Raw genomic sequence first — 12,274 nt, forward strand, 5'->3', positions numbered from 1 at the left:
TGTTATAACATCAGACAACAGAAGTTTTGCCTTATGTAAGTTACTTTTTCTGCTCAGAAAAACTCAGTTGGGAGAAAATGACAAGCTAGGATGGGAGTAAGGCTAGATGGAATGTCAGCATAAGAATTAACGTCTCTCAAATTTGAATCAATTAGAGGGTAAGGCCAATCTCATTTAGTAAATATTTTCCTAGATACATAACTTTATTATTTTTAAATAACACAGTATCTCACATTTGGGAAAGTACTGACTACTAAAGTCTTTAGACATCTCTTTAAATGAATATATGAGCATGACTTGTTATTTATGTGCCTGTAAATAGCTATTTCTAGGGCATTTGAAATTTCTCTTAAGTAAAAACAACATTCCCTCCAAGATCTATTTTACGTATATTTAGGAAAGCTTTATGCCAGTGAGAATAAATAAGCAAATTCAGTGTTGCTCTCATCTGAGTCCAAAATTCTGATTTTACCACAATTGTACAAAATCAGGATTAAACATGTGGAGAGATTATAGAGCATACAGCACAGACCTAACTGCCTGGGAATAACCTTCTCAGTCTTCAGACACAAGAGGTTGGTATTTAAAATGAGGGAAATATCCCTACCAGCACAGCTCAGTGGTTGAGCATTGAGAGGTCACAGTTCGATTCCCAGTCAGAGCACATGCCTGGGTTGCAGGCTCAATCCCCAATGTGGGGCGTGCAGGAGGCAGCCAATCAATGATTCTCTCTCATCATTGATATTTCTATCTCTCTCTCCCTTTCCCTTCCTCTGTGAAATCGATAAAAATACATAAAAATGTTTAAAAAATAAATTAATTAAATAAAATTAAAGAAATAGACCAGTCATCCTCACAGGGCCCTTTAAACTCTAATATTCCATAAATCTATGACTTTGATGAAGTAGATTATTAGATAATCTTTTCAAATGAATTAGAGTAGAAATTGAGTTTTAAAATTGGTTAGTGTATCAGAGTGGATGGTTTTGATGACAAATAATAAAGCACCTATCTAAAAGTAGTTTAAACAATAAGGTTTAATTATCCCACATAGTGAGATGACCACAGGTAGGCGAAGATGCCAGCAGATTTTCTTCATGTGTCACAGTGGACAGAATCAAGTCACTTACCCATGCCATCACCAGTCACTGGCAAAGAGGAAATGAGATCTCCAAAATGGATTCAGACCCTCTGGCATTGGGTCACTGTCCCTGAGCACATTGCTACCTAATTCTTGAACCAAAATCAGGGCTCTATTAGCAAAGAAAGGATTGCTGTTGGGTAGGCAGCCGGTGATATCCTCCACAATTAAGATATTCCTATTGCTTCATTATTCATGCCACCTGAAACCTAACATAACAAGGAAAAGAAGTGATCACCCAGAAACCTTGCTTTAGTCATTAATTCTAATATTCTCTCCCATATCCACCCGCCATACATACACAACGCTATTAAACACCAGAGATGTGTCTATTTGGGGGTTTCTTCTCTATGTACCTCTGCCTTACCCCAGAAACTCAGAAAATAGTCAAATAGAGTCAACTATAAAAATAAAATGGGAATTGGGAGGCTTGGGAAACACAATGAATGAACCATTCTTAGTGAGGGATTTGAGTGGATCAGGCTATCAAGACCCAAAGTAGCCGAAATTTCTATGATGCAAAATCCAGAATAAGGCAAGGAAAAGGAGCATGATTTATGGCAGTAAGGAAGGGTGTGAATGTGTTTTTGTGGAGGATGGAGATGAAAGAGAGAAGATACACATATATGATTCACTTGTGGGATATTTTTAACTTAAAATAGCACGCTTAGAATTGCAACCAGTCAACTCTAAACAGCTTATCTGTTTCTGTGTAGAAAAGTTACGCTGAACAGAGAATTCTTCATCTAAATAGAGCAAATATATGATCCTCATCACCATGAGAAGGGTTATTTTTCACATGACACTTTGCAAGCCATCACTGCCACCATAAAAGTGACCGTGTCTCTTTCAGTTTGGGATGTAGAGTGCAGCCCATTGAAAAAGGGCCCTGGAAAAACCATCATTCCCTATCCTATGCTTAAAGCACCCTAAAGAGTGACTAGAATTTTTCCTGTTGGGATTTCAGAGAACAAGGAGTCCATACTGATCGCTACCTCAGTGTCCAGATTATGACCCCCACCCTTATCAGGGGCTTGCTTCTCACAGCTCCATTCACTCAGTCCATAATTACCTCTCTTGGTCCAAATCCCACTCCCCACCCTTGTCACACCTCATATGTTCCATGGGAACCTTCCTTGATGGTTCTAGCCCTCATTGTTGTCTCATTCCCTTACTGAAATTTAGTATCACTACATTTAATATGTAATCTGATCTCTATTACCCAACTGTGTGTCCAACTAATCTCCCATAGTAGACTGCATTTTCTTTGAACATGCATATAAGTGCTCACCAGGCACAGTTAACATATATACCAATACCAAAAGGACACTATGGTACAAAGAATATGGAGCAGTAGTGAGAGATAAAGCTAGTGAGCTAAGGGGAAGCATATGATGAAGGACCTTAAAAGCATGATTGAGTTTCAGTTTTATCCAGTGGACATGAGGAACAAATAATAGCATTAATCAAAGAAATGCATTTTTAAAATAGTATTAATCCTGGAAATGCCTTTTTCAAAAATCATTCTAACTGTAGTAGAGAGAATGAGGTGGGGAAAAAAAACAGTGTTAGAGGCAAGGAGATCACTTAAGAGTCAATTGAAGTAATATAGGTGTGACAGAGACAAAACATATCTATATTAATAAAAGAGAAAGATGCAAATTGACTGTCCCTCCACATGCCCACAAGCCATGCCCACCAGCCCATCAGGAGTGAGTATGCAAATTGACCTGACAAAGATGGTGAGTTAATTTGCATGCGCAGGTGTCAAGCGCCCCGGGAGGCAATGGTGGTCACGGGCTCCCGAGACCTTCGCCTGCCCCAGGAGGCGAGGCCGGCCATGCCTAGCCATGCCTGCGGGCTCCCAGGACCTTTGCAGGTGGAGAGCAGAGTGGGAGAGCGGGCAGAGAGCAGGAGGTTTGGAAGACTTGGCAAAGCAGGAGGTCGCTGGACATAGAGCAGAGCAAGAGAGAGGGTGGCTTGGAGGGCATGGCTCCCTCTGCCACCCCAGCTTCCTCATCACAGCTGTGGAAACTGACAGCAGGGAGGAGGAAGTCCCACCCCCACAGAATCAACCAGAATCAGCCGTTGGTCAGACAGCTCTCAATGGCCTGACAGCCAGGACTCTCATTCACCTGCATCTCAGACCGTGACAGTAGGGAGGTGGGACTATGTCTAAAGAACAACTCTTGATACAACGTAGCTCTGCAACCGAAAGATGCTGGTGTTATCAACAGAAAATGTCTGAAGAGCAATGTGCGTCTGATCTTGAAAGAAGGCGGTGCCTGCGACAGAATGTATCTGAACACCAGCTACTGGAAAAACATTGCTCTGATGCCAAAAAACACCTGCGTCATGGACAGAAAATGTCTAAAAACCAACATGACTTTGAAGTTGAAAAAAGGCGGTGGCGACGACAGAATATGTCTAGAGAACAGTCATCAACAAGTACTACCAATTCTGGTAGGAACTGCCTTCTTAGCAAAAATGGAGTACATGAGGATGCAATGCTCGAACATAGTTGTGGTGGAATGACTGTTCGATGTGAATTTTGCCTATCACTAAATTTCTCTGATGAAAAACCATCTGATGAGAAATTTACTCGATGTTGTAGCAAAGGGAAAGTCTGTCCAAATGATATATATTTTCCAGATTACCTGGCGTATTTTAAAAGATTAATGACAAACGAAGATTCTGACAGTAAAAATTTCATGGAAAATATTCGTTCCATAAATAGTTCTTGTGCTTTTGCTTCCATGGGTGCAAATATTGCATCGCCATCAGGATATGGGCCATACTGTTTTAGAATACACGGACAAATTTATCACTGTACTGGAACTTTACATCCTTTGGATGGTGTTTCTCGGAAGTTTGCTCAACTCTATATTTTGGATACAGCCAAAGCTACAAGTAAAATATAGTCAGCAATGCCAGAAAACCAGGGCTTCTCAGAAAGACTCATGATCAACATCAACAACCTCATGCATGAAATAAATGAATTAACAAAATCGTACAAGATGCTATATGAGGTAGAAAAGGAAGCCCAATCTGAAGCAGCAGCAGAAGGTATTGCTCCCACAGAGGTAACAATGGCGATTAAATACGATCCCAACAGTGACCCACGTAGATATAATTCTCCCCGTGTAACCGAGGTTGCTGTGATATTCAGAAATGAAGATGGAGAGCCTCCTTTTGAAAGGGACTTGCTCATTCATTGTAAACCAGATCCCAATAATCCAAATGCCACTAAAATGAAACAAATCAATATCCTGTTTCCTACATTAGATGCAATGACATATCCTATTCTTTTTCCACATGGTGAAAAAGGCTGGGGAACAGATATTGCATTAAGACTCAGAGACAACAGTGTAATCGACAATAATACTAGACAAAATGTAAGGACACGAGTCACACAAATGCAGTATTATGGATTTCATCTCTCTGTGAGGGACACGTTCAATCCTATTTTAAATGCAGGAAAATTAACTCAACAGTTTATCGTGGATTCATATTCAAATATGGAGGCCAATTAGATAAATTTCATCAAAGCAAACCAATCTAAGTTGAGAGTTGAAAAATATAGTGGTTTGATGGATTATCTCAAATCTAGATCTGAAAATGACAATGTGCCTATTGGTAAAATGATAATACTTCTATCATCTTTTGAGGGTAGTCCCAGAAATATGCAGCAGCAATATCAGGATGCTATGGCAATTGTAACAAAGTATGGCAAGCCCGATTTATTCGTAACCATAACATGCAACCCCAAATGGGCAGATATTGCAAACAATTTACAATGCTGGCAAAAAGTTGAAAACAGACCTGACTTGGTAGCCAGAGTTTTTCATATTAAGCTGAATGCTCTTTTAAATGATATCTGTAAATTCCATTTATTTGGCAAAGTAATAGCTAAAACTCATGTCATTGAATTTTAGAAACGCGGACTGCCTCACATCCTCTAATTAATTCCCTTTCAGTGTGCACGAATTTCATGCACAGGGCCACTAGTCCTATCTAATAAAAGACAAAAAGGGTAATTGACCATACCTTCGCTACGCTTCCCATTGGCTAATCAGCGAGATATGCAAATTAACCACCAACAAAGATGGCGGCCGGCAGCCACGCAGCTGAAGCGAGCAGGAAGCTTGCTTGCTCCAGTGATGGAGGAAGCCAAGGTTCCCCGCCTGCTGCGGCCCGGCTCTAAGCTCCGAAAGCAACAAAGTTTCAATTATAGAAGCTAAACAAACCCCAGATACCTGCTTTCAGCAGGCCGTGGCCTCAGAGCTAGAGCTGGCTCTCAGCTCCAGTGACGGCAACAAAGTTTCAATTATAGAAGCTAAACAAACCCCAGATACCTGCTTTCAGCAGGCTGTGACCTCAGAGCTGCAGCGAGCAGGAGCCAGCTCTCAGCTCCTATGACAGCAACAAAGTTTCAATTATAGAAGGTAAATAAATCCCAGAATTTAAAAAAAAAAAAAGAAAAAAAGGAGAGGCTGGGAGCTTCAGTCGCCGGCCAGCCTGAAAACAGCCATCAGCCCCTCATCCAGGCTGGCCAGGCACCCCAGTGGAGACCCCCACCCTGAAGGGGGTGTGACCAGCTTCAAACAGCCATCAGCCCCTCACCCAGGCTGGCCAGGCACCCCAGCGGGACCCCCACCCTGATCTGGGACACCCTTCAGGGCAAACCAGCCAGCCCCCACCCGTGCACCAGGCCTCTATCCTATATAGTAAAAGGGTAATATGCAAACTGACCCTAACAGCAGAAAGACTGGGAATGACTGGTCACTATGACACACACTGACCACCAGGGGGCAGACGCTCAATGCAGGAGCTGCCCTCTGGTGGTCAGTGCGCTCCCACATGGGGGAGCTCTGCTCAGCCACAAGCCAGGCTGATGGCTGCCAGTACAGCGGTGGTGGTGGGAGCCTCTCCTGCCTCCTCAGCAGCGCTAAGGATGTCCGACTGCAGCTTAGGCCTGCTCCCCGCTGGCAAGTGGACATCCCCCAAGGGCTGCCAGGCTGCCAGAAGGATGTCTGATTACCAGCTTAGGCCCAATCCCCTGGGGAGCAGGCCTAAGCCAGCAGGTGGTCATCCCCCGAGGGATTCCAGACTGCAAGAGGGCACAGGCGGGCTGAGAGACCCCCCCCAAGTGCACGAATTTTTGTGCACCGGGCCTCTAGTCAATATATACATGATTAGCACCTTTCAAGAGACTCCCCTACAGATTAAGTTGGTTTCTAATGTTGTTTTTTTGTGAAGGGAGGATATTCAAATGATTTCTTTGGAATACAACTCTGTCATAACACTGACCATGAAGCTGCTCAGTTTTACTTGCATTATGTAGGCAAGCAATGAAATAGCCAAACCTAAAGTATCAACAGTATGGATTAAGAAGGTTAGACAGATTGGCAAAATATTGGAGCTAAAATCAAAGAACTTGTTAACTGCCCAGCCAGCATGGCTCAGTGGTTGAGCGTAGACCTATGAACCAGGAGGTCATGGTTCAATTCCTGGTCAGGGCACATGCCTGGGTTGTGGCTCGATCCCCAGTAGCGGGGTGCAGGAGGAAACCAATCAATGATTCTCTCTCATCATTTATGTTTCTGTCTCTCTCTCCCTCTCCTTTCCTCTCTGAAGTCAATCAAAATATTTTTAAAAATAACTTAACAGATTTAATTTCAGAATAAAGGAACTATGTATCTGTGGTACCATTCCCTAAAAAGAAGGATACAAGAGGAGAAGAATCAGGTTTTGAGTGAGGGTTAGATAATGGATTCAGCTCTGGATGTGTTGAGTTTGAGGTACCCATGTGCATCCAGGTAAATATACTAGGAAGCAATTCAATAGAGATCTATAAAGCTCAATGCCTGCAATGGAGATAAGATTTGAGATTATGAGTTTATACCTGGTAATGGAAAATAGTGGAGTGGATAAGATTTTTCCAGGTAGGCTACATAGCATAAAAAAAAATTTAGGACCAAAATCCCAGGAATGTCACTATTCAAGAGAAGGCTGAGGAATGGGAGTCCATAGAGGAGACTGAGAGGAAGAGACCTTAACAATAGGAGGGAAACTAGGAATGTGTGTGGTCAAAAAAAAACAAGGGAAATAAGCTTTTAGAAGGAAGGGAATGATTAATATCAAATGCTGCTTAGAGGTCACATATAATAAGGTGGTTTTTTAAGAAGCCATTTAGTTTGACAGTATTCGTGACTGATAAGAGTGCCTTTGGTAGAGTGCTAATTAATTGGAGTCAGTTTGCAGTGGTAGAGTAGGAGGTGAGGAAATGGAAAAAGTGAAAATAGATGACACTTTTGAGATGTTTCACTGGGAAGGAGAAGTTTGGCCATTGACGCAAATCATTACCCATGTATGGCACAGGTGGACAAAAGTTGGGGGACACTGAATGAAATCAGATGGGTGAGTGGATAGAGTGTCTGCCAGGAGGAAGCCTGTGTGTGGCGCACCTTCCCAGATGTTCAGCCTCTATGGCGAGAGTTTCCCTGTCTGTTTAGACAACTGTGGCAGATTGGGGATCATGTTTCCTGTGTACTTAAGAACATGAGCTGTCTTCAGCTAGAGGGAAGAAAACTGAGTAGGGAGCTTCATAACACCTTCGGAAAACAAAGCCCCTGTTGTTTATAATAGTACTTACCATGATCCAGCCGAGCTTACACTGCGCTCAAGTTTCATATATCATTAAATCAAAATGTATTGATGGGTGAAGGTGGAGACAGATGTCTAAGTGAGAGCACACAGATTCTGCTGACAGGAACAGACAGGAGAGAAAAGAGAGGCCTCTGGTACAGCATGATGCTTTGAATCAGACCTTATGAAGAGCTTACTGGTTCTAAGGCTACGTGGCAGCATCAGATATTATCAAAAGATCTTTCAGAGTCCCCACCTTTTGAAACTTGTAAAGCAAATGTTGGCCGGCAATAATCTATGAATGCTTGAAAATCAGGCCTCTCTGGAGTCAGGAACATGGATCAGCTCTTTTCTCAAGGTCCCTTCCAACTCCATGAAGGTTTCTTTACAGAAATATAGCACAGTTCCTAAAGTTCTTTAATACTTTCCATGCATTTCAAAACCAAAAGATCCCCAACAGGGAAGGCCCATACATGCTAGCAGAGTACCTTTGGAAGCTGGGAAGTGATGCAGACAGCAGTCCTCTTTATCTTACTTGCTTTTGTCTTCTATACTTTTCTGAGGCAAACCTGAGCCCCAGGAAGAATCAGTGTTCAATAGCCTGCCCTAATCTTCAACATATCCTGATGTTTTCACTATAGTAATTCTAATAATAGCTGCTACCACTTAGTGAGAGCTTGCTATGTGCCAGGAACTATGCTAAGCATGTTCTTCACATTTTATCTCCACAACCCAACCACCCTTGAGAAGTATAATTACCCACACCTACAGAGGAGAAAACTGGTGGAAATATTATGTATTGTACAATGACCATAGAGTTATTAAGTGATACAGCCAAGATTTGAGCGTAAGCTTTCTGACCCCAATGTGCATTTTTTCTAACTTCTGTGTTTTCAACAATTGGAGATGACCAAATATCATTCTGTTTAGTGGGTGACAAATGTAATGTTGTTTGCCTGAGGAATATGGTGTTTATTCACAGAGTGTGTGTTCAGTGGCACTTAGGCAATAGTTTAATAAAATCTAATCATCTCAAGAAATGAAATTTGCTTTGACAATAAAATCAGCCATTTGTTCAAAATCGATATCTTTTTTTGATTTACTGAAATGTGAAACTGAACTCTCGGTGTAAACTCTGAAGCATAACTTGCCTTTATAAGCACTGCTATAAACAACCAGGCCTTTCACTTCAGGAGATGAGTTGATTATGAAGAGATTGGGCTCTTTATTTCCATTGCTGCTTTTGAATCATCCTGTTCTGATAATTCACTTCCATCTCATACCTGACTAGAATGGAATTGGGAATTAGACCAACTCTCTTGGTGTGATAGCAAATTTGAGAGTTGATTTACTCCTTGGAGCTAGCCTAATGTGCCTCACCAAATCAGCCCAATAGTAGATATATAAGCAACATGGACCTTCTGTATGACAGATAATCCTGCTGACCCACTGTTCCTAAGGTACATACTTTAAGGTGTTTGTCTAGAGCAGTGGTCAGCAAACTGCGGCTCGCGAGCCACATGCGGCTCTTCCACTGGTCTAGAGTATCTGATACATAATCAATCCTCCCTAAATTCTTACTGGATCATCTGTATACTCCCAAGTGGTCCCCAGAATACCCATTTGCCAGATGCGCCTAACAGGTGGGGGAAGCATCATCCATGGTATGGAAGAAGGACGAAGGACGGCAATTGGTTCTTTGGAGGAGCAAACTTTGGCCTTAGGCATTTAATCTATTGAGGTAGTTAATCTACTGGAAATCCTACTCCTCTGCCCAATCATTTGATGCTGGACTTCTCTCTAGAATATTCTCCTCATGTAATAACAGACCAATCTCTCCTCAAATACCTCTGGTGACAGGGAACTCACTACCTCCTCCAAGCAGCTCATTCCATCTTTCAATATCTCTGACTAGCGTAAAACTCTTCTGGGATCCCTTTAACTTTTTCATCTTCCTTTAACGTTCACCATCTAGTCTTACTGCAACTTTTTAGGCCCTGTGTTATGAACTTAACCTATTTTCTATGAAATAGATATATTAGTGAACCAAGCACTATACTGGGTATTTTTGTATATGTTATCTTATTTAATCCTCATGACAATTCTTCAAGGTAAGTATTATGTTCACCTATTTTTAATAAACATGAAAAACAAGGGTCAGAAGAGTTGAGTAACTTGATGAAGGTCACATAATCAATAAATGGCAGAGTCCAAATTTGAACCTGGTCGAACTGATGTCAAAGTCCACATTTTTTCACCAAACTACTATATCAAACTGTCTCCTCCACATGACAGCCTTATCAATATATGTGAACAACTCTCTCAGGCTTCGTAAGTCACATCCACAATTCATTTAACTGTACCTCACTTAGAATTATTTTGAGTTTCTTCACCATTCTCCTCACTCTTCTCTGAAAATGTTCCTATTATATCTCTTAGAAACATGTTCCATCTCTATCTCTTTGAAAATGAGGCTTCCAGAAATGAATAAAATAATCCAGAATATAGGACCCTCTTTCTATATTCTCTGTCTCTGTTAATTTTGCCTGGTTGTTTTCAAAAGGATTTGCCAAAGAATGTTTACTTCAAACAAAATAAGTTCCCATTTATAAAACAGATGCAAACAGCAGATTCAAACAAGAAGTATATCCCATAACTTTTCTATTCAGGCTCACCCCCACCTAGTGGTATTTCTTATAGTGACTCCCAAGGTACTTTTGCAAAATGCTAAGGAAATAAAGAGCACAGGTTAAGAAACTACAGCTAAAATTGAATTGGATTTTGGACACTTTTGATGTGATTACAGAGGACTAAAAATTCATGTCTCTCACCCCCATCCTCATCTTATACTTGCACACTTGGTTATTTGCATGTAATGTAGGATCTTACATTAGTCTGTATGCAATTCGATCTTATTATATTCAGCCCATATTTTTGTATTCTTTGTATTCTTCTGCTATTATGAAATGTCTTCAGCTTTGTGTTATTATGGATATGAGGAATGCCTTCTAAGTCTTCATACATGATAAAATTGATGGATAGGCCCAGATGAAACTGTGACACCACTAGACTAGTTATCTGTTAGATTATGAACCCATGTGTTGAATTCACCTATGTGTTGGATTCATAGTGGATCCAGAAATCAGCATAATAGCCTATGACCAGCTTTTTTTAATGAAATAAAACAAACGAATTCAGAATGTGTCATGTATAGTAAGGGTAAGTAAGTATTGTTTCATGAAACTTTCATTTCAATTGTATATCCCAGATAATGGTATAAAATATATCTTACTGAGTGGCTTACAAGTTTGAAAAACACTACCCTCACCGATATTTCCCTCAACTTTTCCACAAAATTATCATGAGAAACCTTACCAACCTTAGGTTGGTAATTCTGTTTAAAAGGAAATAAGAAAGCCTTGGCATCATTTGTTTCTAGTCATAGTATCCATAAGCACTACTTCCTTGTCTAAGAACTAAAAAACAACTACTTAATAACACACTCAAGGGTCTTTTCCAAATCAACATCAGGTTCCCTCCATGCAGTTTGTGGGGCACATCTTCTGATTCTTGTTGAAGTCAGAACTGTATTTAACTATCTTTATTCTTCTAGCCCATGCTCTACTGCTCACTATTTCTCAATAATCACGAAAATATGTTCTAAAAACCCATTTGCAAGTTCTCTCTAAGAGGTAATTCTTTCTGTCCAAGAAACTTGAACTCTCTTTAAAGAAGTTAGCTGCTCTTTTGCAGTCCCTTCACCCACCTTGGACTTTGGTAACTTTGAATCAATGTTCTTTGTAGTCATTCTTCTTAAACAGAAAAAAACAAAACTCTCTTTTATCCATCAGCATTGTACCATCTGCCCCAAGCAAAACACCTCTGCCTTCCCTGGTTGTCTCTACATGACTGAAAAAGCCATTATCTATTGTCCTTCAGATTTTTTTTGCAAGCTTCACATAAACTAACCATAACTGGATAGAAAAGGAAATACAAAGTCTCCTCTTCAAAATCTATATGTACATTTCACATTATCAAGTGAACTCAGTGTTTTCTGTTGTTTTGAAAAAAATCTATATAATAACATCCATATGTGAACCGTTACAGCAATGGGGGGGGGGAATGAAAAGAAAAGAAAAGACAAGACAAGAAAAGAAAAGAAAAAAAGGAAAGGAAAAGAGAGGAGAGGAGAGGAGGGGAGGGGAGGGGAGGGGAGAGGAGAGGAGAGGAGAGGAGAGGAGAGGAGAGGAGAGGAGAGGAGAGGAGAGGAGAGGAGAGGAGAGGAGAGGAGAGGAGAGGAAAGAAACAATAGTTTGAGAACAGAAAAGGCACCTTCTTTTCCCTCTTCTTAAAACTCTTGCCTAATGTCTCTCATCTCTTGCTCTCTCCCCTTCCAACAGAATGTCCTCCTTCACCCTGAGTGATACAGATGATATTGAAACTCAAGTTCTTTAGGGGTTACTTGCTTTTTCTTTGTGCACTTCC

At 40.9% G+C, this 12,274-nt stretch overlaps 1 protein-coding gene across 3 annotated transcripts in view; it reads left to right on the top strand.

Moving 5' to 3' along the window:
- TENM1 (teneurin transmembrane protein 1) overlaps positions 1–12,274 on the top strand; it is a 596,847-nt gene that overhangs the window by 512,318 nt on the left and 72,255 nt on the right. The gene's annotated exons all lie outside the window — the stretch shown is intronic.

The sequence above is a fragment of the Myotis lucifugus genome, unplaced genomic scaffold, assembly GCF_000147115.1.
Source record: "Myotis lucifugus unplaced genomic scaffold, Myoluc2.0 scaffold_2, whole genome shotgun sequence".
Taxonomy (NCBI): Eukaryota; Metazoa; Chordata; class Mammalia; order Chiroptera; family Vespertilionidae; genus Myotis; species Myotis lucifugus.